At 43.8% G+C, this 27,559-nt stretch overlaps 1 protein-coding gene across 1 annotated transcript in view; it reads left to right on the top strand.

The window, feature by feature from the left end:
* Positions 1–27,559, top strand: part of LOC126484066 (probable beta-hexosaminidase fdl) — a 776,181-nt gene that overhangs the window by 530,825 nt on the left and 217,797 nt on the right. The gene's annotated exons all lie outside the window — the stretch shown is intronic.

The raw sequence follows: 27,559 nt of genomic DNA, 5'->3' as shown, positions 1-27,559 counted from the left end.
TCTCTCGAGGTAAGACTTGAACCAAGGACCTCTCTTTCTACAGCTGCTCACGCTAACCACGAGACCACGACGCTACTGAGCTAATAATATCCTTGATGTTGCCTATCTTGGGCATGGACTACTCAGTTTGTATATTTGCTTATTTTTTTCATAGTTCCACACAACTTCTTCCTGTTTTCTCGACTGATCTGTGTTCAGTTTTTCAAGGCCTATCCACTGTGCCAACTTATAACTAAATCTGAGGGGGGTGCGATGGGGAGGTTCCCTTGTGAGCATTATGGGACTTAACATCTGAGGCCATCAGTCCCCTAGAACGTAGAACTACTTAAACCTAACTAACCTAAGGACATTACACACATCCATGCCCGAGGCAGGATTCGAACCTGCGACCGTAACGGTCGCGCGGTTCCAGATTGAAGCGCCTAGAACCGTTTGGCCACAGCGGCCGGCCAACCAAACTTAAAAATGACGTTGAGCCAATACTGAAACGCCGACCACCCTTTTGCGCCAGCGTTGCTTGTTTCCTGTCTTTGCCGTTTTAGAAACCGAGTTTGTTTGTTTGTTTGATCGTTCGTTCGTCGTCGTCATATTTATGTACAATTTGAGTTTTTTCTAAATGTTTCAGAAACAGTGTGGCAATATGCACCGACCGCGATTTGTGCGTCAGAAAAGTTTACATTAGCTCTATACGAATTCAAGTGAATGTTCTCTCAAATGCCTGTGCGCACTATCCCAGAAATATTGACAAATGTTGGCGGCAGCGTTGGCACAATTGTTTGAATGAAGGATAAGGTGTGTTGATGAGTCGTGAGAGTTCTGAATGCCGACGGCCAATAGGAATGCTCGTTTTGGGAAGCCTCGTGGCCGCTCACAAAGACTCTACTGTTCTTCCTGCTGCCATGATGAATGAAGTGATGATTCTCAAAGTATAGACGCTTTGTCTTATGAGAATGAGGAGGGCACATTCATCCGAATACGTTCTGTATTATGGTGAGATTTTTGCTCGCTCTGCATACCGGCGCTACATTTACGTGATAGTAGATTACATGGCTTTTATATCAGGGAAATTCGATTTGCTTCCGTGATATATTTTGCAGACCTATGTAACGTGCGGAATGGTAGGTCTTTTCTTGCACTTTCAGATTCTGTAGAACGCATGAGTATCAATATAAAACTTTTATTCAGTCACCTGAGGGTTTAAGTCAGTTATCTCAACGATTTTCCACTGGTAAAGCAATTGTACAGGAATTTCTGATTGTTGTTTCTGACAGGAATCTGAAAGCGTCTGTTGAACTGCATTTTCAAACGAATTATTTTGCTCTGTATTCAACTACTGAGCATTTAGTTTGAGCTTAGTTCCAATTTTTACGAACTTATTATCCTCGCCCCCAGATCTTCTTTTAATTAATTTCTCCATATATTCCATATCTCCATATGTGTTCACTCAAGAACCACGTTCTCGAAACGTACGCCATTCATTTTAATTTTACTCAGAGCTGAGACGAAGTTGCCTATCTTAAGCAGAATTTGAGAGTTTATTAAATAAAAATTTCTGCTCTGCAGGCAAATGAGTGTCATTACTGCACTTAGAAAAAAGTGCCAAGGAGACAGAAACATTGAGATATTTTCTGCTACCACACTAGCTGAGGGTTTTCACATTATTGGGCAATGTTGGATAGAGAAGGCAAAAACATGTGCGTTGCATAAACTGTGTCCATAAGATGTAATTTATTGATATACGTAGTAGATGCCTGAGATCTACATTAAGGATTTTCATTTCAACTTTGCCTTGGTTACCTCCAGTTAATCCCCGGGTTTTTCCTTAGCGTTTTTAGAAGGCTTTTTTCTCTCCAAAACTTCAATAATTTCAGTCAGATGGCGTTTACTTACATATGGTCAGATTTGATGGAAAGGAGTGAAATAAATTCAGCGTATAAAATTAGATTCATAGCCTCTTATGAATATAAAACACGGAAGGGCAGTAATATTTTTATAAGTGACAGTCAAATGATAATGAGATAGATGAAATAAAGTAAGCTATTATTTCAGAAGAAATGACCATGACTTTTAATATAGTTTGGGTACTCATCTTGGGTATTAATAACGTGTATTTAATCCATTATTATTGGATCACTACCGGTTTCGTAGCACTAATAGCCACATTTCCAAGTGAACACAGGACTAAACCACTACAGCGGTTAAGCTCGGATCCTTTGTACCCAACCTGCGTTGTCCTTCAGAACAAACCATCGCTAAAAGGTGGTAAACCACTACAGCGGGAAAGCTCGGATCCTTTGTACCCAACCTGCGTTGTCCTTCAGAACAAACCATCGCTAAAAGGTGGTATTTCATAGAATAAAACAGCCAGATTCCAATATGATGCATGGGTCCACTTCTTCGATTTATACTGAATCGCGACTGCGAGACAAGACGGTCATTGCAAGCATGGGAAAATGTCTGCGGTTGCCGATGAAACCATGATTGCACCCAAGCGTGCATCTCTTCGTCCGAATCAGATCGACAGCCACAAATGTCTCCCTTCAGGGCTCAAAAAGTATGGAAACATCGTGGGAAGAGATCGGGCCTATGTGGAGGATGTGTCATGGTTTCCCAGCGAAACTTCTGCAGCGTACAAGAAATAAATTGGCAACATGTGGGCGGGCATTATCCTAAAGCAGAATGATACCGTTTCCACTACATTGCAGAAGTTTCGCTTGGAAGGCCTTACACATCGTCCGTACAGTGCCGGTAACTCCCTATGCAGAATTCCAAATATTTCAATAATGATTCAAATGGCTCTGAGCACTATGCGGCTTAACTTCTTAGGTCATCAGTCGCCTAGAACTTAGAACTAATTAAACCTAACTAACCTAAGGACATCACACACATCCATGCCCGAGGGAGGATTCGAACCTGCGACCGTAGCGGTTGCTCGGTTCCAGACTATAGCGTAGAGAACCGCCCGGCCACTCCGGCCGGCCCAAATATTTCGAGTTTTGAAGAAAAACATTCGTGGAAGCCGGCTTGCTTTGGACCAAGAGGTGCATTCTTGGGTGTACTCATGGTTCCGTTGGCAACCGAAAACATTTTTCCGAGAAGCCATTGATCCTCTCGTCTCACCAGCGGGATAAATGTATTAACATATACGGCAATTACATTATGTGATCAAAAGTATCCGGACACCTTGCTGAAAATGAATTACAAGTTTGTGGCGCCCTCCATTGTTAATGCTGGAATTCAATATGTTGTTTGCACTCCCTTAGCCTTGATGACAGCTTCCACTCTCGCAGGCATACGTTCAATCAGGTTCTGGAAGTTTTCTTGAGGAATGGCAGCCCATTCTTCATGGGGTGCTGCACTGAGGAGAGGTGTCGATGTCGATGTCGGTCGGTGAGGCCTTCCAAAACATCCCAAAGGTGTTCTGTAAGATTCAGGTCAGGACTCTGTGCAGGCCAGTCCATCACAGGGATGTTATTGTGGTCACAGGCCGTGCATTATGAACAGGTGCTCGATGGTGTTGAAAGATGCAATCGACATCCCCCAATTGCTCTTCAACAGTGGGAAGCAAGAAGGTGCTTAAAACATCAATGTAGGCCTGCGCTGTGATAGTGACACGCAAAACAACAAGGGCTGCGAGCCCCCTCCATCAAAAACAGGGCCGCACCGTAACACCGTCGCCTCCGAATTTTACTGTTGACACTACACACGCTGACAGATGACGTTCACCAGGCATTCGCCATACCCACACCCCGCCATCGGATCGCCACATTGTGTACCGTGATTCGTCACTCAACACAACGTTTTTCCACCGTTCAATCGTCCAATGTTTACTCTCCTTACACCAATCGAGGCGCCGTTTGGCATTTATCGGCGTGATGTGTAGCTTACAAGCAGCCGTTTGACCATGAAATCCAATTTTTCTCACCTCCCACCAAACTGTCATAGTACTTTCAGTGGATCATGATGCATTTTGGAATTCTGTGTGATGCGCTGGATGGATGTCTGCTTATTACACATTACGACCCTCTTCAACTGTCGGCGGTCTCTGTCATTCAACAGACGAGGTCGGCCTGTACGCTTTTGTGCTGTACGTGTCTCTTCACGTTTCCACTTCACTATCACATCGGAAACAGTGGACCTAGGGATGTTTAGGAGTGTGGAAATCTCGTGTACAGACGTATGACACAAGTGACACCCAATCACCTGACCGCGTTCAAAGTTCGTGAGTTCTGCAGAGCTCCCCATTCTGCTCTCTCACGATGTCTAATGGCTGCTGAGGTCGCTGATATGGAGTACCTGGCAGTATGGGGCAGCACAATGCACCTAATACGAAAAACGTGTTTTTGGGGGTGTCTAGTTACTTTTGATCACATAGTTTACTTTTAAAACTGTTTACCTACTTTTTTCTGTCTGTCTCGTTTTAGTTTGGCTGCCCCTTATATATGAGCAATTTGTTACACTGCATTGAAGAGAATATTCACAGAGATTCTTAAAATAATATTCCTCCATGTGCGGTCATGAATATAAACGATTTCAGACAAGTGCTCGAAACCGTATGTCTTTCTTTTCGAGAGCATCGACTGAACGAGTAATATACCGGAGCACACCTTCGTTGTCCTGATATTTCCTTGACGGTATCCGAGAACATCGTCCATAGGTTGTCCCATGGATGTTACTTGATGTTAATTAATTTCATCTCCATTGAACAGTTCCTTTCAGTGCATTTAATTCATGTTTTAGGTTATGTCACAGTTAACGTTAGCACTGCAGTAGAATACGGTTACAGAATGTTATGTCAACTCACATCAGTGAAATGTGTACCCTTGTCTCCTTTCCGTGTACACGAGACCTCTAATTGCGGGAGCCACGAAATACGACTGCCGTAACATAAAACGCTAGCAAGGATTAAGTTCTGCAGTTTTATCAATATTTCTACCTAACACCTGATTTATGTGTCAGATCAATTTTATCGTTTTAAAAACCGACATAACACATACTGTACTTCCGCCAGCAGCCAATGCAGACACTATATTGCTAGCTAGGGCGCAATTTGGCGTGTTCAGTCGCCTGTGTCCAAATTACTCACGGGCCGGTAATCGGTAAACAGATAAGTGGCATTACAGGCATGTTTTCCAGGCGTAGTCGATAGAGTTGCCGCACTGATAAGCCACATAACCGAGTACAGCTGCATTTAGAGTTAGTGGGTGTTTGGATTTAACATTTCGTCAGCGTCGAGGCATTTGGAAACTAACCACTAGATATGTTAGACAGAGATGGATGGAGGAGAAAGGTTGGGGTTGGGGAGTGGTGGGGGAGCGGAGGAGAAGGATGGGCCTTAGGAACATCCAAAGGAAGGCTGGAAGGAAGATTATGATTAAGCGTGCCGTCGACTACGAGGTCATCAGATAGATTCCTTAAGCGATCTAGGGAAAACGTGGAAAACCTAAATCTGAATTGCTGACGAGAGTCTGATCTCCATTGCTGCCATATGTTGTCCATTGTCCGAACCACTGCGTCATCTCTCTCGGGTCTCAATAACGAATCGCAGCTGAAATACAGTTACGTCATCATCTGCTACTAATGCTACTTTACTACCACTACTACTACTACTGCTACTCAGTAGGCAACAAGAACCAATGTCGGTTCATTGATCTACTTCTTAGCCTCTTCCACTGGTCTCTGTCACTGGCCATGTTCTCATAGGCTCCCAGGATCTTCAGACCTTTCTCGAATTCATCTGGACACCTCAGTTTTGGCCTACCAAGGGGCCTCGTCCCTTGCAGCTTCTTTCCTAACACTGCCTTCGCCATCCGTCCTTCTCTTCTCAATACATCTCCCAGCCATTCAGTTCTTCTCCTCTTTATTACAGGTGACACATCTGGTTCATTAAACAGAGTGTGGGGTTTCTGTGTTTCTCCTTCTTCTAAAACTTCCATTCTCCGGAACAGCTGCGAAGAGCTTTCTCAACACCTGCTTCTTCTTCTTCAGTAGCGTTACAGCCCCTGGTGAGCCTTGGCTTCTTCAACAATCTTCCTCCACATTTCTCGGTTATTTGCTCTCTTTTACACCCCCGGACTCCCATACTGGTGATATCCATTATTACCTCGTCGATTCATGTTCTTCTAGGTCTCCCTTTTCGCCTAACTGAATGAATCATACCTTTCATCATTTTCTTTCGAATTCTATCCTCTGCCATTCTCTCCAAGTAACCTAGCCATCGTATTCGCTGCGATTTCACAAATTTTACTTTGTCCCTGCCTTGTATTAACTCTTGTAACTCGGCATTGTAGCGTATTCTCCAGCCTTCTTCCTCCCTTATTGGCCCATAGATTTTGCGTAGTATTTTCCGCTCAATGGTTCTTGGTGCATTTTTATAGTGTTCTGTCAACGTCCATACCTCTGAGCCGTATGTGATAACTGGGCGGACTAGGGAATTATATATTAGCAGTTTAGTTTTTCTCGTAACAAGGCTATTTTTGAGAAGTTGCATATTTGCAAAGTAAGCTCTGTTTCCTGCTTGTATTCTTTCCCTTATACCTGTTTGGAAGGCCATTATTTTTCTCTCCATCTGCTTGCTTAGTGCCCACGTTTCAGCCTCATACATTAATACCGGTCACATAGCTGTCTTGTAAATACTTTCGTTGTTTTGTTGTTCTTGTTAACAGTTTGCTGGTGTAGAGTTTGCTCATTTACAACAGACACTTCAATGCAGATTTTATCCGCTTCATTATTTCCTCCCCCACGTCGTTGTTCGCATTGACAGTACTTTCTAGATATTTGAGGGACCTAGTCTTTTAAATTCCATATCATCTATTGTCAGTGATTCCTCTGTATCCTCTCCACTGTTTCTTGTTACAATCATACACTCTGTTTATCTTGATTGATCCTCAGACCCACTTTTGTGCCATCTTTATTAGCACTGCAGTTGGTCTTATTAGTTCGTTTTCCTCCTACACTATAACGACAATAATATCGTCAAAGGGTAACAATTTCCTTGATCACGTATACGTGTATTCAGACCTCTTCCAGTGGATGATGCTCTTTTTAGGGACATTTCTAATAGCAAGTTAAATATGCTGTGGGAGATGCAGTCTGATACCTGTTGAAACGTTCCTCCTCGTTAGGAGGTCCCATTTTGACAGACATCTAATTTTTCTCCCGGTCTGAAAGCAAGTAAAATATTCCGGCGGACTTCCTGTGTGTCGTTTCCACCACCAGGTGCAGAGGCGACTGTCTGGCGCCACGACAGTGGGAGGGGAGCAACTTCGCACCCACAAACGGAAAGAAGGATCCTGAGAACTCTTGAAAAACAAGGTGCTGTTTTGCAGTATTTTTCCATGCGAAACGGCCAGTCGCTGGCGGACCAAAAAACACACGTTTCATAATGGAGGCCCAAGGCCCAGAATTCTCAGAACAGAGCAGGCTCACATATACTGAATAGGAAGCTGTGTATTGCACAATCCATGGTGGGAGTACAGCTGCAAACTAACAAAAATGCTGTTGGCGAAAGGTAGGAAAAATGGGAAAAATCACGCCACTGGCGAACAAAGCTCTCTAGCGCGAAATCCCACGCAGAGCAGACACTCGGAGCGAGGGCAGAGTTGACTTCAGTCTTTGATATAGTGCGCCGAGACTCGAGACTCAGGCACCGCGATGTTCCCTCCACTTCATACAAGATTGGTTTTTCACTTACAGATAGAAGGAGGCGAAGCAGATATCTGCAATTAGACAGGTAACAGTGTGAATTGTGGTGATCTCCTTCTACATGCTCGCAGTCAACACATTTGCTCACAGTTATGGTAAGATCGTAGAGCAGGATTTTTCGGCGGATTACAACGCTATAAAGTTAGGGTTTTGCTAGATTCAAGTAAATTCACGCAGGTTCACCTTGACTTCACAGATATAGTGCACATGTAGTTCTTCTTCTGTTTGTCTATCATGCAGTCATTGTATTCCCACGGCTCCATTATGTTTAATAAATCTGCTAGGAAGTGGTTTATCATCGTCGTACATACTCTCATCAGATAGCCTTCTTAGTGTTCTTTCTCTTGCACTCGATTTCATGTATCAGTTAAATAAAATACAAAAAATTTTGTGATGTTTATCTGTTAATTTGTAGATACACAGTAACTTGCAGTAAATTAGGATTTACCTGGGCTATGTATTTAATTTTGTAACTGGTAGCTCCTTCTCATGAGATTACTCAGAACAAAACAATTATGGAAGTGTCGCTACTTTGAATTCAATGCTAGGGCCACTTTATAATCAAACTGCGCCAGATTTGTTAATTCCGTTGCGTAAATTTATTAGGAACTTGGATTTCAGGGAGTGATCTGCCTCTAAGTTGGCCTAGTTAATGCAAGACTGACAAGCTCACAAATGGCATTCCTCAGTGCAGGCTCCCTGTTTGACACCTGTCGAAACGTTCCTCCTCGTCCATGGTCTCGGAGCTTTTGTAGCGACCGATGAAGTCCCCCCGCGGCCGCGGCCGTGACCATCGCGCACGAATACTTACAAGGGAACCTCCCCATCGCACCCCCCTCAGATTTAGTTATAAGTTGGCACAGTAGATAGGCCTTGAAAAACTGAACGCAGATCAATCGAGAAAACAGGAAGAAGTTGTGTGGAACTATGAAAAAAATAAGCAAAATATAGAAACTGAATAGTCCATAGGCAACATAGGTAACATCAAGGACACTCCTAGCTCGGGAGCGCCGTGGTCCCGTGGTCAGCGTGAGCAGCTGCGGAAAGAGAGATCCGTGGTTCAAGTTTTCCCTCGAGTGAAAATTTTAATTTCTTTATTTTCGCAAAGTTATGATCTGTCCGTTCGTTCATTGACGTTTCTGTTCACTGTAATAAGTTTTGTGTCTGTGTTTTGCGACCGCACCGCAAAACCGTGCGATTAGTAGACGAAAGGACGTGCCTCTCCAATAGGAACCGAAAACATTTGATCGCAGTGTCATAGGTCAACCGATTCCTCCACAGGAAAACACGTCTGATATATTCCATACGACACTGGTGACGGCATGTGCGTCACATGACAGGAATATGTTGTCGACCTACCTAACTTGCACACTTGGCGAATGGGTAAAAAGATTCTTCTACCTTGCCCCATTTAGGTTTTCTTGTGGATGTGATAATCATTCCCAAAAAAGTGATGAAAACATAAGACTTTGTCACACAAACTGCAACAAATGAATGCAACAGTTTCACAGTCGTACAGTTTTCCCTGTGCTCTGTCAAAACATACGTTTTTAACGTTTTCAAATTTTTCCTTGTGTAGACCGTCAAATCCTGCATATGTCCAAGCAAATCTGAACATGTCCTGGAATTTTGGAGAGCGAAATTGATGTGTGAGTGCCTGAACTTTGATAATTGTCTGAAAACAAAAGATTAAACTTTTCACTCGAGGGTAGAGTTGAACCAAGAACCTCTCGTTCCACAGGTGCTCACGCTAACCACGAGACCACGGTGGTCCTCAGGTCACATCATCCTTGTTGTTGCCTATCGTCTGCATCGACAACTCAGTTTCTATATTTTGCTTATTTTTTCATAGTTCCACACAACTTCTTCCTGTTTTCTCGATTGATCTGTGTTCAGTTTTTCAAGGCCTATCCACTGTACCCACTTATAACTAAATCTGAGGGGGGTGCGATGGGGAGGTTCCCTTGTTAGCACCGTGCGGTGCGCGAGACAAATCAAGCGTCGTAAAGCTCCGTATATTCCACCGAAACATACAGGGTGGTCCATTGATCGTGACCGGGCCAAATATATCACGAAATAAACGTCAAACGAAAAAACTACAAAGAACGAAACTTGTCTAGCTTGAAGGGGGAAACCAGATGCCGCTATGGTTGGCCCACTAGATGGCGCTGCCGTAGGCCAAACGGATATCAACGGCCTTTTTTTTAAATAGCAACCCCCACTTTTTATTAGATATTCGTGTAGTACGTGAAGTAATTTGAATGTATTAGTTGGACCACTTTTTTGGCTTTGTGATAGATGGCGCTGTAATAGACACAAACATGTGGCACACAATTTTAGATGAACAGTTGGTAACAGGTAGGTTTTTTTAATTAAAATGCAGCACGTAGGTACGTTTGAGCATTTTATTTCGGTTGTTCCAATGTGACACATGTACCTTTGTGAATCATGCTGTAACAGCGTGATTACCTGTAAAAACCACATTAATGCAGTAAATGCTCAAAATGATGTACGTCAACCTCAATGCATTTGGCAATACGTGTAACGACATTCAAATGGTTCAAATGGCTCTGAGCACTATGGGACTCAACTGCTGAGGTTATTAGTCCCCTAGAACTTAGAACTAGTTAAACCTAACTAACCTAAGGTCATCACAAACATCCATGCCCGAGGCAGGATTCGAACCTGCGACCGTAGCGGTCTTGCGGTTCCAGACTGCAGCGCCTTTAACCGCACGGCCACTTCGGCCGGCTAACGACATTCCTCTCAACAGCGAGTAGTTCGCCTTCTCTAATGTTCGCACATGCATTGACAATGCGCTGTCGCATGTTGTCAGGCGTTGGCGGTGGATCACAATAACAAATATCCTTCAACTTTCCCCACAGAAAGAAATCCGGGGACGTCAGATCCGGTGAACGTGCGGGCCATGGTATGGTGCTTCGACGACCAATCCACCTGTCATGAAATATGCTATTCAATACCGCTTCAACCGCACGCGAGCTATGTGCCGGACATCCATCATGTTGGAAGTACATCGCCATTCTGTCACGTAGTGAAACATCTTGTAGTAACATCGGTAGAACATTACGTAGGAAATCAACATACATTGCACCATTTAGATTGCCATCGATAAAATGGGGGCCAATTATCCTTCCTCCCATAATGCCGCACCATACATTAACCCGCCAAGGTCGCTGATGTTCCACTTGTCGCAGCCATCGTGGATTTTCCGCTGCCCAGTAGTGCATATAATGCCGGTTTACGTTACCGCTGTTGGTGAATGACGCTTCGTCGCTAAATAGAACGCGTGCAAAAAATTTGTCATCGTCCCGTAATTTTTCTTGTGCCTAGTGGCAGAAGTGTAGACGAAGTTCAAAGTCGTCGCCATGCAATTCCTGGTGCATAGAAATATGGTACGGGTGCAATCGATGTTGATGTAGCATTCTCAACACCGACGTTTTTGAGATTCCCAGTTCTCGGCAAATTGGCTGCTACTAATGTGCGGATTAGCTGCGACAGCAGCTAAAACACCTACTTGAGCATCATCATTTGTTGCAGGTCGTGGTTGATGTTTCACATGTGGCTGAACGCTTCCTGTTTCCTTAAATAACGTAACTATCCGGCGAACGGTCCGGACACTTGGATGATGTCGTCCAGGATACCGAGCAGCATACATGGCACACGCCCGTTGGGCATTTTGATCACAATAGCCGTTCATCTACACAATATCGACCTTTTCCGCAATTGGTAAACTGTCCATTTTAACACGGGTAATGTATCACGAAGCAAATACCGTCCGCATTGGCGGAATGTTACGTGATACCGTGTACTTATACGTTTGTGGCTATTACAGCGCTATCCATCACAAAGCGAAAAAAGTGGTCCAACCAAAACATTCATATTTCTTTACATACTACACGAATATGTAATAAAAAATGGGGGTTCCTATTTTTAAAAAAACGCGGTTGATATCCGTTTGACCTATGGCAGCGCCATCTAGCGGGCCAACCATAGCGCCATCTGGTTTCCCCCTTCAAGCTAGACGAGTTTCGTTCTTTGTAGTTTTTTCGTTTGATACTTATTTCGTGAGATATTTGGCCCGGTCACTATAAATGGACCACCCTGTATATTAGCAGACATGGAAAATTCCAAAGCACTGCTTTAGATACGCTTCAAGCTAATTCAGGGTCACGAGCCTCGATTTGACGCGGTTAAAACGGTTACTTCTGCTGTACCAGTATTCAATGCCCTGTAGCAATCCGACTGCTTACCAAAACGTCCCAAGTTCGACCATTGAATTGTGCTACAGCCAGTACAATCAGTCACTACACTATCAGCATCCGGTTTCTGCCATATCATCTGTAAGCCATTTTAACACGGGTAATGTATCACGAAACACATACCGTCCGCACTGGCGGAATGTTACGTAATACCATGTACTTATATGTTTGTGACTATTAAAGCGCCATCCATCCATCTGAATCCACGACTCGAAGAGGCCACATCATTTAATGATTGAATTGGCTGATGATGATGATGATCTGTAAGCTACATAGGAAAACAGTACAATTTCAAATTTGTATTCGAACAAAATGCACTTTAACATTTTCTAATAAGCCTTATCAAGTCTGCTTCGTTAACTAGACAACATCTCCAGCTAGCTAGATGCTCCGCGCTCTGTTAGGCAGCCACTTACACTCACAAGCAGCAACACTCGCTTTGAAAATAGGTGGTGGACTACAACGGCTCCCAAGCCCGCACACAGTAACCCCCCTACAGACACTTCCTAAACGTTCCGGTCTGAAACCACAACGTTACTGATCCCTGACTTCAGACTTCTGAAATACACAATGCAACACCACCTCCGTCCTAGAAGTCTTCAACTTCCCTCCTAGTCTTCTGCACTCTATTAGGGCTTCCGACCTACTACTCCATTTTACCAGTTGTTGATGGCTCCACGACATTCTTTCCATGGAAAGAAATATCTTCTGAAGCGAAGACCACTAAATATTATTTGTTTCACGATGACCGGTTTCATCAGAAGCTTGCTGTCATCATCTGATCCAAAAACGTAACAAAAGATAAACAACATTAAAAGGGCAATTTTGTTATGGTGTAAAACAACAATTTTCTAGACGTTGGATAATGTTCAATAAATTAACTACATACCATTGGAAATTTAAAACGAATACTTATGAGTCACATAGCGGGAACATATTTCATTCATAAAACAGCATTCAGATTAGAACCAACACTGAATTTCTCGTTTCTAATATTCGACGTAGATGTCAGTAAATATCTCTTTGTGATATAAAAATTTCTTCTGTGTATTGATGATTCGGAGAGTCTGTTAAAAGTTAAAAAAATTTTGCTTAAGTTAATTGCCCTGTACTGAGCTGCAGGTCCGTTTAGTTCCTACCATGAGGTTCACGAGGTTACACTTCACACCTATACCATTTCAATTCAACGAACGTGTTTGGCGCTGTGTTTATTTTATATTTTCATCTTCTTATTACTGACAAACTGATTTGCTGTATTAGGAATGGAATGTATTCCCGCTAAGTGACTGATGTGCATGCACTTGAAATTTTCGAAGATCTGTGATTTATTTATTACATATTACGATACGTCACCAAAATTGTTCTTTTATACTATTACAAAATTCTCCTTTTAATGTTATTGATCTTTTGAGATGTTTGTAGATCAGATGATGACAGCAAGCTTCTGTCGAAACCGGCCATCGTGAAATAAATGCCTGCTGGCTATAACTGGCCGAGCGGTTCTAGGCGCTTCAGTCTGGAACCGTGCTGTTGCTACGGTCGGAGGATCGAATTTTGCCTCGGGCATGGATGTGTGTGATGTCCTTAGGTTAGTTACGTTTACGTAGTTCTTAGTTCTAGGGGACTGATGACCTCAAATGTTAAGTCCCATAGTGCTCAGAGTCATTTGCCATTTTTTTTTTTTTTTTTTTTTTTTTTTAAGTCCGCAGCTCGTGGTCGTGCGGTAGCGTTCTCGCTTCCCACCCCCGGGTTCCCGGGTTCGATTCCCGGCGGGGTCAGGGATTTTCTCTACCTCGTGATGACTGGGTGTTGTGTGATGTCCTTAGGTTAGTTAGGTTTAAGTAGTTCTAAGTTCTAGGGGATTGATAACCATAGATGTTAAGTCCCATAGTCCTCAGAGCCATTTGAACCATTTTTTTTAAGTAAATAATATTTAGCGATCATGGTTTCAGAAGAAATTTCTTTCCACTGAATCGACAAATTGTTGCCATCACATAACACGTGTAACATACATTCTTTTCACATTCAGGCGTTTCGGCTAATCAGCCTCCAGAGCACTGCGACTGGCCATTTCCCGCTAACACTCAGAGTACCGCTCCAAAGTGCTGCTGCCTGCCGGCATTATTAGTACTTTGTTCCCTAAGGGGACTAGGAAAAGGCGGCCTCTCTGTGGGAAACACTCGCCTTTGAAAATCGCCCGGTCGGGCCAGACCACCACCACCAGCCGTTAATCGGATTAAGCAGACAGTTGGCTCGAGGCGCGAGACGCTTCCCGTGCGCCGGAGGCCGAGAAACTGACGCTGTCGCTCACAATAGCGACCAGCACTCGCCGCCGATTGCGGTCCGAAAATGAAAATAATGGAAGACCTAAAACTGAACCACGAATCTCCCGAATACAAGCCCAGCGCCTTACCACTGCTCCACCGTACGCGTGGTCAGTGCGGGGAAAAAACCTAGGGATTTCACGTGTAACCACGAATAGGAAGAAAAATATAACGTCAGTGATGGGCAGTAGAATCCCCAGACTACTACTTAATCATTCTTCTTGAGGCGTCAGTAACAAGTCAAGCGTGCTGTGAGCGCTATGATCACCTGTTCCATGTTAATCGCCATGCAGTTTCGTTAATTCCTTTCGAGTGTGTTGTTTTTCCAGTACTATTCATAAGAATCTGTGATACATAAGCCGGCCGAAGTGGCCGTGCGGTTAAAGGCGCTGCAGTCTGGAACCGCAAGACCGCTACGGTCGCAGGTTCGAATCCTGCCTCGGGCATGGATGTTTGTGATGTCCTTAGGTTAGTTAGGTTTAACTAGTTCTAAGTTCTAGGGGACTAATGACCTCAGCAGTTGAGTCCCATAGTGCTCAGAGCCATTTGAACCATTTTTTTGTGATACATATTGTAATTTGTCCAGAAGCAAACGCCTTGGAACTCGTTTTAGATCATCTGAAAGAATGGTTTCCTCTATTCCATTTAACATTTACAGTTTTCCATTTTCTAATGTTAACGTACGAGGGGAAAATACACATCACGGAATAGCGGATTTTGTTCCCTCACATCTGTACTCCCTGGATCCTGTGAACTGCGCGGAAAGTTACTTTTTATTTTACCATTTATTGGTGTTCACTGCCGTTACGATGACGTACGGAGCATACGAAGAATGACTGCTTGTGCTCCTCTTTGTGAGCTGTTATATGAATGATATTATTTGTGCTTGTGGAGAAAATACAGAGGTGGAGAGAAATATGAAAAAAACAAAAATACAACTAACTGCCATACGTAATACGGTCTAGGAAACATTTTGGCGTTCAAAACAGCTTCCAGTCCTCTCGGGATTGGTAAATACCGGTCCTGTATGTTTTAAAGGGAATCTTATGCCATTCTTCCTGCAAAACAGTGACTAGCTCAAGCAAATATGACGGAGGTCGATTGCGATCGTGGCCGGCCGGTGTGGCCGTGCGGTTTAGACGCTTCAGTCTGGATCCGCGTGACCGCTACGGTCGCAGGTTCGAATCCTGCCTCGGGCATGGATGTGTGTGATGTCCTTAGGTTTAATTAGTTCTAAGTTCTAGGCGACTGATGACCTCAGAAGTTAAGTCGCATAGTGCTCAGAACCATTTGAACCATTTGATTGCGATCGTGCGCCCTTCTGTCGAAAGTAGAGCACAAAGGCTCAGTAATACTAAGGTCAGATGACTGTGGTGGACAGGGGAGATGCGAGGACTCATCCTCGTGCTCACAAAACCAGTCCTGGACGATGCGGGCTGTGTGGTTCAAATGGCTCTGAGCACTGTGGGACCCAACTCGCTTTATTTGTTCATGAGACCCAGAAAATATTAGATCCAGGCTCCCAGGTAGATGCCATTTTCCTTGACTTCCGGAAGGCGTTCGATACAGTTCCGCACTGTCGCCTGATAAAGTAAGAGCCTACGGAATATCAGACCTGCTGCGTGGCTGGATTGAAGAGTTTTTTGCAAACAGAACACAGCATGTTGTTCTAAATGGAGAGACGTCAACAGACGTTAAAGTAACCTCTGGCGTGCCACAGGGGAGTGTTATGGGACCATTGCTTTTCACAATATATATAAATGACCTAGTAGAGAGTGTCGGAAGTTCCATGCGGCTTTTCGCGGATCATGCTGTAGTATACAGAGAAGTTGCAGCATTAAAAAATTGCAGCGAAATGCCGGAATATCTGCAGCGGATAGGCACTTGGTGCAGGGAATGGCAACTGACCCGTAACATAGACAAATGTAATGTATTGCGAATACATAGAAAGAAGGATCCTTTATTGTATGATTATATGATAGCGGAACAAACACTGGTAGCAGTTACTTCTGTAAAATATCTGGGAGTATGCGTGCGGAACGATTTGAAGTGGAATGATCATATAAAATGAATTGTTGGTAAGGCGGCTACCAGGTTGAGATTCATTGGGAGAGTCCTTAGAAAATGTAGTCCATCAACAAAGGAGGTGGCTTACAAAACACTCGTTCGACCTATAATTGAGTATTGCTCATCATTGTGGGATCCGTACCAGATCGGGTTGACGGAGGACATAGAAAAGATCCAAGGAAGAGCGGCGCGTTTCGTCACAGGGTTATTTCGTAAGCGTGATAGCGTTACGGTGATGTTTAGCAAACTCAAGTGGCGGACTCTGCAAGAGAGGCGCTCTGCATCGCGGTGTAGCTTGCTGTCCAGGTTTCGAGAGGGTGCGTTTCTGGATGAGGTATCGAATATATTGCTTCCCCCTACTTATACCTCCGAGGAGATCACGAATGTAAAATTAGAGAGATTCGAGCGCGCACGGAGGCTTTCCGGCAGTCTTTCTTCCCGCGAACCATACGTGACTGGAACAGGAAAGGGAGGTAATGACAGTGGCACGTAAAGTGCCCTCCGCCACACACCGTTGGGTGGCTTGCGGAGTATAAATGTAGAAGTAGATGTAGAACTGCTGAGGTCATCAGTCCCGTAGAACTTAGAACTACTTAAGCCTAACTAACCTAAGTACGTCACATACATCCATGCCCGAGGCAGGACTCTAACCTGCGACCGTAGCAGTCGCGCGATTCCGGACTGAAGCTCTTAGAACCGCTCGGCCACAGCGGCCGGCAGAGCTGTGTCATCAGGGGCCCTGTCGTCTTGGAACGCAGCATCAGTATTGGGGAACAAATACATTACCACGGGACAGATCTGATCTACAAAAATTATCCCATAATCCTTGGCAGCTTGTGTCCTTATAGAGTATCCATGGTACCCATGGAATACCGCGATATGGCTACCCAAACCATCACCGAACCTGCGCCATATTTCAATCTTGGGACGAAAACTTGGTCACAAGTTGCAAATAGTGTGGAACATGACACATAAGACTTTCCTCTATTGCTCCATTCTCCAGGTTTTATGGCTTCAGCTTCACGTTTTCCTGCTAGGAGCACTTGCATCACTGATGAGTGATTTTCGAATTCCAGCTCGCCATACAATTTTCAGCTTACGGAGCTTCCTTTGTGTTATTTTGGTGCTGACAGGGTCCACGAGTGCGGCGTCCAGTTCTACAATATTCAAGAAAGGTAGCAGGAGTAATCCACTAAATTACAGGCCCATATTGTTAACGTCGATATCCACTAGGATTTTAGAACATGTACTGTGTTCAAACATTATGAATTACCTCGAAGGAAACGGTCTATTGACACACAGTCAACATGGGTTTAGAAAACATCGTTCCTGTGAAGCACAACTAGCTCTTTATTCACATGAAGTGCTGATTGCTATTGACAAGGGATTCCAGATCGATTCCGTATTCCTGGATTTCCGGAAGGCTTTTGACACTGTACCACACAAGCGGCTTGTAGTAAAACTGCGTGCTTATGGAATATCGTCTCAGTTATGTGACTGGATTTGCGATTTCCTGTCAGAGAGGTCACAGTTCGTAGTAATTGAAGGAAAGACATCGAGTAGAACAGAAGAGATTTCTGACGTTCCCCAAGGTAGTGTTATAGGCCCTTTGCTGTTCCTTATCTATATAAACGATTTATGAGACAATCTGAGCAGCTGTCTTAGGTTGTTTGCAGATGACGCTGTCGTTTATCGACTAATAAAGTCATCAGAAGATCAAAAGAAACTGCAAAACGATTTAGAAAAAATATCTGAATGGTGCGAAAAGTGGCAGTTGACCCCGCATAACGAAAAGTGTGAGGTCATCCACGTGAGTGCTAAAAGGAACTCAAACTTCGGTTACACGATAAATCAGTCTAATCTAAAAGCCGTAAATTCAACTAGATACCTAGGTATTACAATTACGAACAACTTAAATTGGAAGGAACACATAGAAAATGTTCTGGGGAAGGCTAACCAAAGGCTGCGTTTTATTGGCAGGACACTTAGAAAATGTAACAGACCCACTAAGGAGACTGCCTACACTACGCTTGTCCGTCCACTTTTACATTGACGAAACGATCACCACGATAAAATAAGGGAAATCAGAGCTCGTACGGAAAGATATAGGAGTTCATTCATTCCACGCGCTATACGAGATTGGAATACTAGAGAATTGTGAAGGTGGTTCTATGAACCCTCCGCCAGGCACTTAATTGTGATATGCAGAGTATCCATGTAGATGTAGACGTAGATGTACAATGACCACTGCAGCTGTCGTCATCTTATTTTTCATCACAATACTGATTAATGACCGGCCGTCACGATCGCTTAGCATACACCTTCGTCCGCCTTGCGACTTTCTCCGCTTTTCCTGTACGCGGTGTAAATCTTCGATAAGCTGCCTCACGAAACACCAAATACTTTAGCCGCCTTGGTTACGAAAGCACGCAACATACGAGCACCAACATGTTGCCGCCATTCCAATTCACTCAGCTTCGACTAATGCACTCACAACTACACCAAACACTATTCTGAACATGACTGACACTTGTAGCATATTGAGAACACTGCACAGGTGCCTTCGTGGCCAAATACAGCAGCGCATCCAGCACGCTGAGCTAATATCTACATTTATATTCAATCGTGCATTTCTCGTCATGTTTCCATATTTTTGACCATCTCTCGTGCGTAGAAGGACCTAGAGTATGTGATATTTCTGCTCTAAAAGATGGTTCTTGAAATTTTCGCCGCGCGGGATTAGCCTAGCGGTCTCAGGCGCTGCAGTCATGGATTGTGCAGCTGGTCCCGGCGGAGGTTCGAGTCCACCCTCGGGCATGGGTCTGTGTGTGATTGTCCTTAGGATAATCTGGGTTAAGTAGTGTGTAATCTTAGGGACTGATGACCTTAGCAGTTAAGTCCCATAAGATTTCACACACATTTGAACATTTGAAATTTTCCAAACATGGTTTCTATGAATGTTGTAACTGAGTCCCGGCTCGCCTGCTATTCTATTGAAGAGATGGACATAGGGAATCTTTCTGCAGAGAGACATAACTGCATCTAAATACGCTAACACCACTAGTTGTCCCGTATATGAAGTTGCATCTGGGACTACGCGATATAAACTACAGGAGTCAATCCTAGCAACCTGCAATCATTCTTCAGTGATTGTTCAAGGAGAAGCTTGTTTACCCCATGTAGCTTCTATACTGTTGTTGTGGTCTTCAGTCCAAAGCCTGGTTTGATGAAGCTGTCCATGCTACTCTATTCTGTGCAAGCCTCTTCATCTCTGTACAATAATCTACATCCATTTGAATCTGCTTCCTGTATAAATTTCTTTGTCTCGCTTTACAATTTTAACCCCCCCCCCTCCCTCTCCCTCACACTTCCCTCTAGCATTAAACTGGTGATTCCCTTATCTCTCTGAATGTGTCCTACCAACTTATCCATTCTGTTAGTCGTTCCACAAATTTCTTTTCGCCCCTATTCTATCCAGTACCTCATCATTAGTTACGCGACCTACCCACCCAATCTTGAGCATTCTTCTGTAGCACCACATTTTAAAGCCTCCAACCTCTTCTTGTCTGAACTGCTTGTCGCCCACATTCCACTTCATTACAAGGCTACATTCCAGACAACTATTTTCAGAAGTGACTTTCTAAAACTTATACTCAAAAAACTATACGCAAAAATATTTTTCGTGCTACAACCAGTCTGAATTTTATGTCCTCTCTACTTCGGCCGTCATCCCTTACGTTGCTATCTAAACAGTAAAACTCATCTACTACTTTTAGTGTCTCATTTCCTAGTTTAATTCTCTCAGTATCACCTGATTTAATTCGACTACATTCCATTACTCTTGTTTTACTTTTGTGGATATTAATCTTACAGCTTCTGTAACCTTCTTCATTCTGTTCTACTGCTCTTCCAAATCCTTTGCTGTATTTGACAGAATTCCTGTCATCGGCAAACCTCTAAGTTTTTATTTCTTCTCCGTCAACTTTAATTCCACCTCACAATTTTTTTTAGTTTCCTGTACTGCTTGCTCAGTGTACAGATTCAATAAATAAATTGAAAGCCCATCATCACATTTTCCTCTCTGAATGTTGCAGATAATCTCGGTAGCTACAGTAAGGATTCTGAAACGGTTTTCACTAATACAATCATGCTCATAAATTAAGGATGACTGCAGAATGTGGTGCCACACAACGTGACACTACACAAAACTGGCGCTAATAGCATAGGCACATAGGGAACACACACAACACAGATCTGTAAGTCCACGGTATTGGTGATAAGCTGAGAAAAACGTCCCGAAACACATGTGCTACAAAACGTCAATGTTTCCTGCGCTTGTACTCGACATCAATATGGGATATGATCACCACACACACGTACACAGGCCGCACAACAGGTTGGCATACTCTGGATCAGGTGTCGAGCAGCTGCTGGGGTGTAGCCTCCCATTCTTGCACCAGTACCTGTCTGAGATCCTGAAGTGTCGTAAGGGTTTGAAGACGTGCAGCAATACGTCGACCGAGAGCATCCCAGACGTGCTCGATGGGGTTTACGTCTGGTGAACTTGCGGGCCACTCCATTCTCCCGATATCTTCTGTTTCAAGGTACTCCTCCACGATGGCAGCTCGGTGGGGCCGAGCGTTATCATCCATCAGGAGGAAGGTGGGACCCACTGCACCTTTGAAAGGCGGACATACTGGCGAAAAATGACGTCCCGATACACCTGACCTGTTACAGTTCCTCTGTCAAAGACTTGCAGGGATGTACGTGCACCAATCATAATTCCACTCCACACCATCAAACCACGACCTCCATACAGGTTCCATTCAAGGACGTTAAGGGGTCGGTATCTGGTTCCTGGTTCACGCCAGATGAAAACCCGGCGAGAATCACTGTTGAGACTATACCTAGACTCACCCGCTAACATAACCTGGGACCACTGTTCCAATGACCATGTACTGTGTTCTTGACACCAGGCTTTACGGTATCTCCTGTGACCAGGGGTCAGTGGAATGCACCTTGCAGGTCTCCGGGCGAATAAACCATGTCCGTTCAGTCGTCTGTAGCCTATGTGTCTGGAGACAACTGTTCCAGTGGCTGCGGTAAGGTGCTAAGCAAGGCTACCTGCAGTATTCCGTGGCCATCTGCTGGCACTGATGGTGAGATATCGCCCTTCTTGTGGTGATGTTCACTGTGGACGTCCCGTACTGTAGGGCGTGGACACGTTTCCTGGTGGCTAGAATCGTTGTCATAATAGCGAGATCACACTTTGTGGCACACGGAGGGCCCGTGTCACGACCTGCTGTGCTTGACCAGCCTCCAGTCGCCCTAGTATTCTACCACTCATAACGTCATCAGTATGTGTTCTTTGAGCCATTTTCAACACACAGTCACCATTAACAGTCTGAAAACGTCTGCATACTTACTCATACTTACTCACTGCACCGTACTCTGACATGCACCAACACACCTCTGCGTATGTGGACTGCTGCCAGCGCCACCGTGCGACGACCGCGGGTCAGATGCACCGCATGGTCATATCCCGAGGTGATTTAAACCCGCAAACCTCCCACCAGAGCGTGTTTTCACCATGTATCAGCGTTATCCTTAATTTATGAGCATGACTGTAGATAGACTGCCTTGTGAGGAAAGTTTGTGGACGTAGGAGGCAGGCATAGGACGGCCCAGCTGCAGCACCAAACTAATGTGGGCTGTTTCTACCAGGGGGGCAGTGTGAGTTACTGCCGACATTGTAAACCAGGAATGGCGAAAAATTCGAGCAGGCTGTTGCCTGGCATGAGTGACAGAATGCTCAACCTGGCTGGCACATTTCCCTCACCGTCGCTCCAAGCTGTCTGACCACGTAGTGGGGGAAGGAGGGGAAACCGAAAACGCGCCACATGTAAATGGAATGCAGTGACATTGCATACTGCTTACAACGGAAACTCCCCATCGCAATCCCCCTCAGATTTTGTGGTAAGAGGCCCAGTGCGCAGCCTGTCAAAAACTGAACACAGATCAAACATTAAAATAAGAAGGAAGTGTACTGAATTGTGGAAAAAGAAAGCAAAATAGAAAGTGAACAGTCCAAGGACAAAAAGTGCAGTATAGCGCAGGCTGATACAGCAGCAGCACCGTGTGGATAAGCGGTCACGGTGTTGGACTGCCAAGTGGGCGATCCGTGTTCTAACCTCTCTCGTTCCTATATATGATTTTTTTCTTCTTTCTCGGTGTTTGCTGTATTCAAATTTGTGTCTCGTCGTAGAGTAACGTCCGTTTGCAACAGCGAGGTGTAAGGTAGGAACCTTTAATGACTATTGATTCTGCACGACTACTTTATTAGCAGCCGAAAGGAAGTTGCTTTCGAAAGGTAACCGCAAACATTTGATAACAAGGCGACAAGTCAAGCGAATCTTCCACCGGAAAACACGTCTGGTGTGTCATACACGGTATCAGTGACAGTACGTATGTCATACGATAGGAATCTTTATCGATGCACCTAATATGTGCGCCGGGTATGTGAGTGGGTTTGCTTGCTTGATCTGTTTAGGTCTTCGTATCTGAATGTGATCGCTCCCAAGGAAATGATGATGGCCGTTGTGGCCGAGCGGTTCTAGGCACTTCAGTCCAAAACCGCGCTGCTGCTACGGTCACAGGTTCGAATTCTATCTCGGGCAATGATGTGTGTGGTGTTCTTAGGTTAGTTAAGTTTAAGTAGTTCTAAGTCTTGCGGACTGATGACCTCAGATGTTAAATCCCATAGCGCTTAGAGCCATTTGAACCATTTTTTAAGGATATGATGAAAAAATAATAGTTTGTCACATAAGCTGCAACAAATGAACACAACGGTTTCACAATCACACAGTTTCTGTGTACTCTGTCAAAACAAATGTTTTCAACGTTTTTGTAGTTGCGTTCCGGTTTGGAAGTTTTGACACCTGAATTCCTTTGTTATAACATAGTTCACGCCCGTTTATTTGTTCTCTGAGACGTCTGTGTGGTATCTCCCCTGTTCTCACTATTCATCACATTTACAAGTGACGGTAACGTATTCTCACCACATGACTCATATTCTATAAGCAATGTATAGTTTGACAATCGCCAAGACCAGAAAAAGAGAACAAACGTTTCAATGACAGGGCGGACAGTTCATGATGTTGCGAAAAAAATAAAATAAAATAAATGGCACGATGGAGTTTTGAACGCGTATCGTCCGGTTTGCAGTTCAACACAGTGAAAACTTAACTACAACTCCACCGCTGTTCAGATTCTCTCGATATTCCAATTGTTGAACTTGGACCGTTCAATAGTTTTATTTTGCTTTTCAGTACACCTTCTTCCTGTTTTCATGTTTGATCTGTGTTCAGTATTTGAGAGGCTGTCCGCTGGGCCATCTTACCATTAAGTATGAAGGGAGGTGCGATGGGGAGATTCCCTTGTTAGTTTTATATTCCACATTCTTCAACCATACAGGTCAAAAACAAAACAAAAAATTTCAGTATTCTCTAGTCATTTTTACGCGCTGGAGACATAATATAACTTTTATCTGGTACAACATCTCGGCTTAGGGACATACGCCGTTACACTGATTTTCGCACTCAGGTTGCTATCATGTCGTGACATATTTAGTTTCATAATTATGGAGACATGGAAACTCTACCCGAGGAAAGCAATGTAGACATTTGCGACAGTTTTAACGTTACAGGGATTTGTCTTTGAAAGGGGAATCATCTTCCACATCAGTAAGCTACATCTGCACATGCACAGGAGAGCCTTCAACAGAAACAGCAAAAGGTCTCGGAAACAGGTCGGAAACAGATGGAACCTTCGCAGTATCCTCAAAACGTCTAGGACACTATCCTTGTAATTCTTTCAAGGCCGCAATGAATTCTTCAAACCTCGCATTTTCTTTAACGCGATTGAGCTTAGGGAAGTGGATTGAGTATGTCAGAATTTTTCCCTTCTAAGACGTTTATTTTTCTTTCTAAATGCACGCCCGTCAAACCAGAAATAAGTTGGAAAATCTGAGGTCTGCCATCCATTCTGCATATTTAAATTTTCGTTCCTCCACTCCGTTTTGGTTCATAAATTCAACAACAGTGAGTTTTAAATCTAAAAATCGTTCCAACCATGCGCCTTGACTTAACCAACATACTTGCCAGCTATATATAAAGCTTCCATACTCTTCGTTCAGTTCCATCTTAGAAGATGCGACAAACCCACTAAAGAGACACCCACCGTTACACTTGTCCGTCCTCTGCTGGAATACTGCTGCGCGGTGTGGGATCCTTAGCAGGCAGGATTGACGGAGGACATCGAAAAAATGAAAAGAAGTGCAGCTCGTTTAATGTTATCACGCAATAGGGGTGAGAGTGTCACTGATATGATACGCGAGTTGGGGTGGCAGACACAGAAATGAAGACGGTTTTCTTTGCGGCGAGATCTATTTACTAAATTTCAATCACCAATTTTCTCTGCCGAATGCGAAAATATTTTGTTGACACCCACCTACGTAGGGAGATATGATCATCATAATAAAATAAGAGAAATTAGAGCTCGAACGGAAAGATTTAGGTGTTCTTTTTTCCCACGCGCCATTCGAGAGTGAAATGGTAGAAAGTAGTATGAAAATGGTTCGATAAACCCTCTGCCAGGCACTTAAGTGTAAATTGTAGAGTAACCATGTAGATGTACCTGTAGATGTAGAATGCAACTGACAATGGGATAATGCGTGCGACTTCGGAAATTTTATTATTCACATCATCAATTTCTTCACGTTCTCCAGGCCTGCAAATTTAGCACATAGTGCTTTTTGATGTACCGAGCAATAAATCTCATATGTCGATCGTTGTAATTTTTTGCTCTTTCATTGTCATCTAAACCTTTAAACGCTTTCTGCATGGTATTGTAATGCCATTTCATAGGAAATATGCAGTAGCCGTCGCGTGTGCAAACTGAGATTTCTCATCCCTCTCTCTGTCATTTCCATTCATTTTTAAGGGGGGTAGGACGTCAAACTGGCCGACTTGGAGCAGGAGAGGCACCACAGGACACTTTATTTTCTACTGTCTATACTTTTACAAATAAATTCAGAAAACTTTGTCAGCATGACCAGGAAGGATTCAGGATTCAGACTCATAGCAGTGGAAGTCCAAAAACATAACAAAATAATTTTTTTTAGATATGGAATTTCATCATTTTTTCACTTGCTGTTGGCTGCATTTGTTGCTATAGGTACATGTTGTTCACGAGTAAGAGAGATTCTTTGATGAATTTTGCACAGCATGCAAACCATACTTACAGGTGTATGAAACTCTAGAATTTTCCAAATCTATTAAAAACTGTGGCAAAAATTAAGATAATTAACTACAAAATTTGATTTTTATCTAAACATAAAGTTTAAAGCGTAACAGCTCATTCAATTTTTCATAAATTAAATAGATTCTAGAGTTTCAGACACCTGTAAGTATGGTTTGTATGCTGTGCAAAATTCATCGAACAGTCTCTCTTACTTATGAAGAAAAGTGTACCTATAGCAACAAATGCAGCCAATAGTAAGTGAAAAAATGATGAAATTTCACATATAAAAAAATATTTTGCTATGTTTTTGAACTTCCGCTGCTACGAGTGTGAATCCTCAATCCTTCCTGGTCATGCTGACAAATTTTTATGAATTTACTTGTAAAAGTATAAACAGTGGAAATTAAAATGTTCTCTGGTGCCTCTCCTGCTCCAAATGATTCAAATGGCTCTGAGCACTATGGGACTCAACTGCTGAGGTCATTAGTCCCCTAGAACTTAGAACTAGTTAAACCTAACTAACCTAAGGACATCACAAACATCCATGCCCGAGGCAGGATTCGAACCTGCGACCGCAGCGGTCTTGCGGTTCCAGACTGCAGCGCCTTTAACCGCACGGCCACTTCGGCAGGCCCTCCTGCTCCAAGTCAGCCCGTTTGACGTCCTGCCCCCCTTAAAGGCCTGTGGCGATAGGTCGAGAAACTGCCTCTGTTTGTGCAAACAGGAGCTGGACCTGTCAACGTCCTTCATACCAAGAACAAGTATCGAAGCATAAACAGCGCTGACACCACGAATTTGTCGAACTGCAAAGAGTTGTGCCGACCGAAAAATGCCCCATCGCAGTACTAAATAAAACATCGCGCTGTATCCGGTACTTCCGAAAAGGACAGAACGAAGGCGAGACAGGCCCGGCCACGGCCTGCACGCGGCCCGCACACCCTGCGTGCATGAGGTTTGGCGCACCGTGGCCAGCCCTGTTCTAAACGATCTGCAATGCAAGATGCATCAGATGTTAAGCTGATAAGAACAGATTTTTTGTACACAGTTAATTTTGAAGGGGTGTGAATGGAAATGAGAAGAAGCTCACATAGGAGAAGTAGCTCAAGCGGGAGAGGCGCCAGAGCCACGTGGTCAGCAAGTGGCTGAATTTTGCTGCAGTTGGGCGGACTGGGAGTGAAGTAGCTCTTATCTTCCATCATTTAGACTCTCTGATCAGGTAGTCAAAGGATATCAGGCTTTGACGTTACGTTAAGTCACCGCTTTGCGTTTCTAAACATTAGCACCTACTTGCCAGTCCACGCAGCTCGCCGATGTTTTACTGTATACTACTGTCATTTTAGCTGCGAATAATTTTAATTCATCCATGTTCAATGGCATTTATTGAAGTCAGCGACGATATTATAAATTTACACTGTGTGTCACAGTCATGGGATAGCAATGCGCAGTTACACAGATGGCAGTAGTATCGCTTGCTCAAGGTATAAGAGGGCAATGCACTTGCGAAGCTGTCATTTTTCGTTAGGTGAGTCGTGTGAAAAGGTTTCCGACGTGATTGTGGCCACATGACAGGAATTAACAGACACTGAACGCGGAATGGAGTTTGAAGGTACACACATGGGACACACCATTTCGGAAATCGTTAGAGAATTCAATATTCAGAGATCCACAATGTGAAGAGCGTGCTGAGAATACCGTATCAGGCTCTACCTCTCACCATGGACAACGCAGTGGCCGACGGCATTCACTTAAGGGGAGGTTTACGATCTTTGGACCGAAAAAAGCATGTTCATTGAGAATTTTTTTCGCGTGATTTGTTTTAGATATCAATGTCAAATTTGGTAAAAATATTTATTGATATTTACTCTACAAACTGGAATTTTTTCG

Source organism: Schistocerca serialis, chromosome 6 (assembly GCF_023864345.2).
Source record: "Schistocerca serialis cubense isolate TAMUIC-IGC-003099 chromosome 6, iqSchSeri2.2, whole genome shotgun sequence".
Classification (NCBI taxonomy): domain Eukaryota; kingdom Metazoa; phylum Arthropoda; class Insecta; order Orthoptera; family Acrididae; genus Schistocerca; species Schistocerca serialis.
Note: the sequence above shows the minus strand (reverse complement) of the source record. Positions and strands in the feature narration are given on the sequence as shown.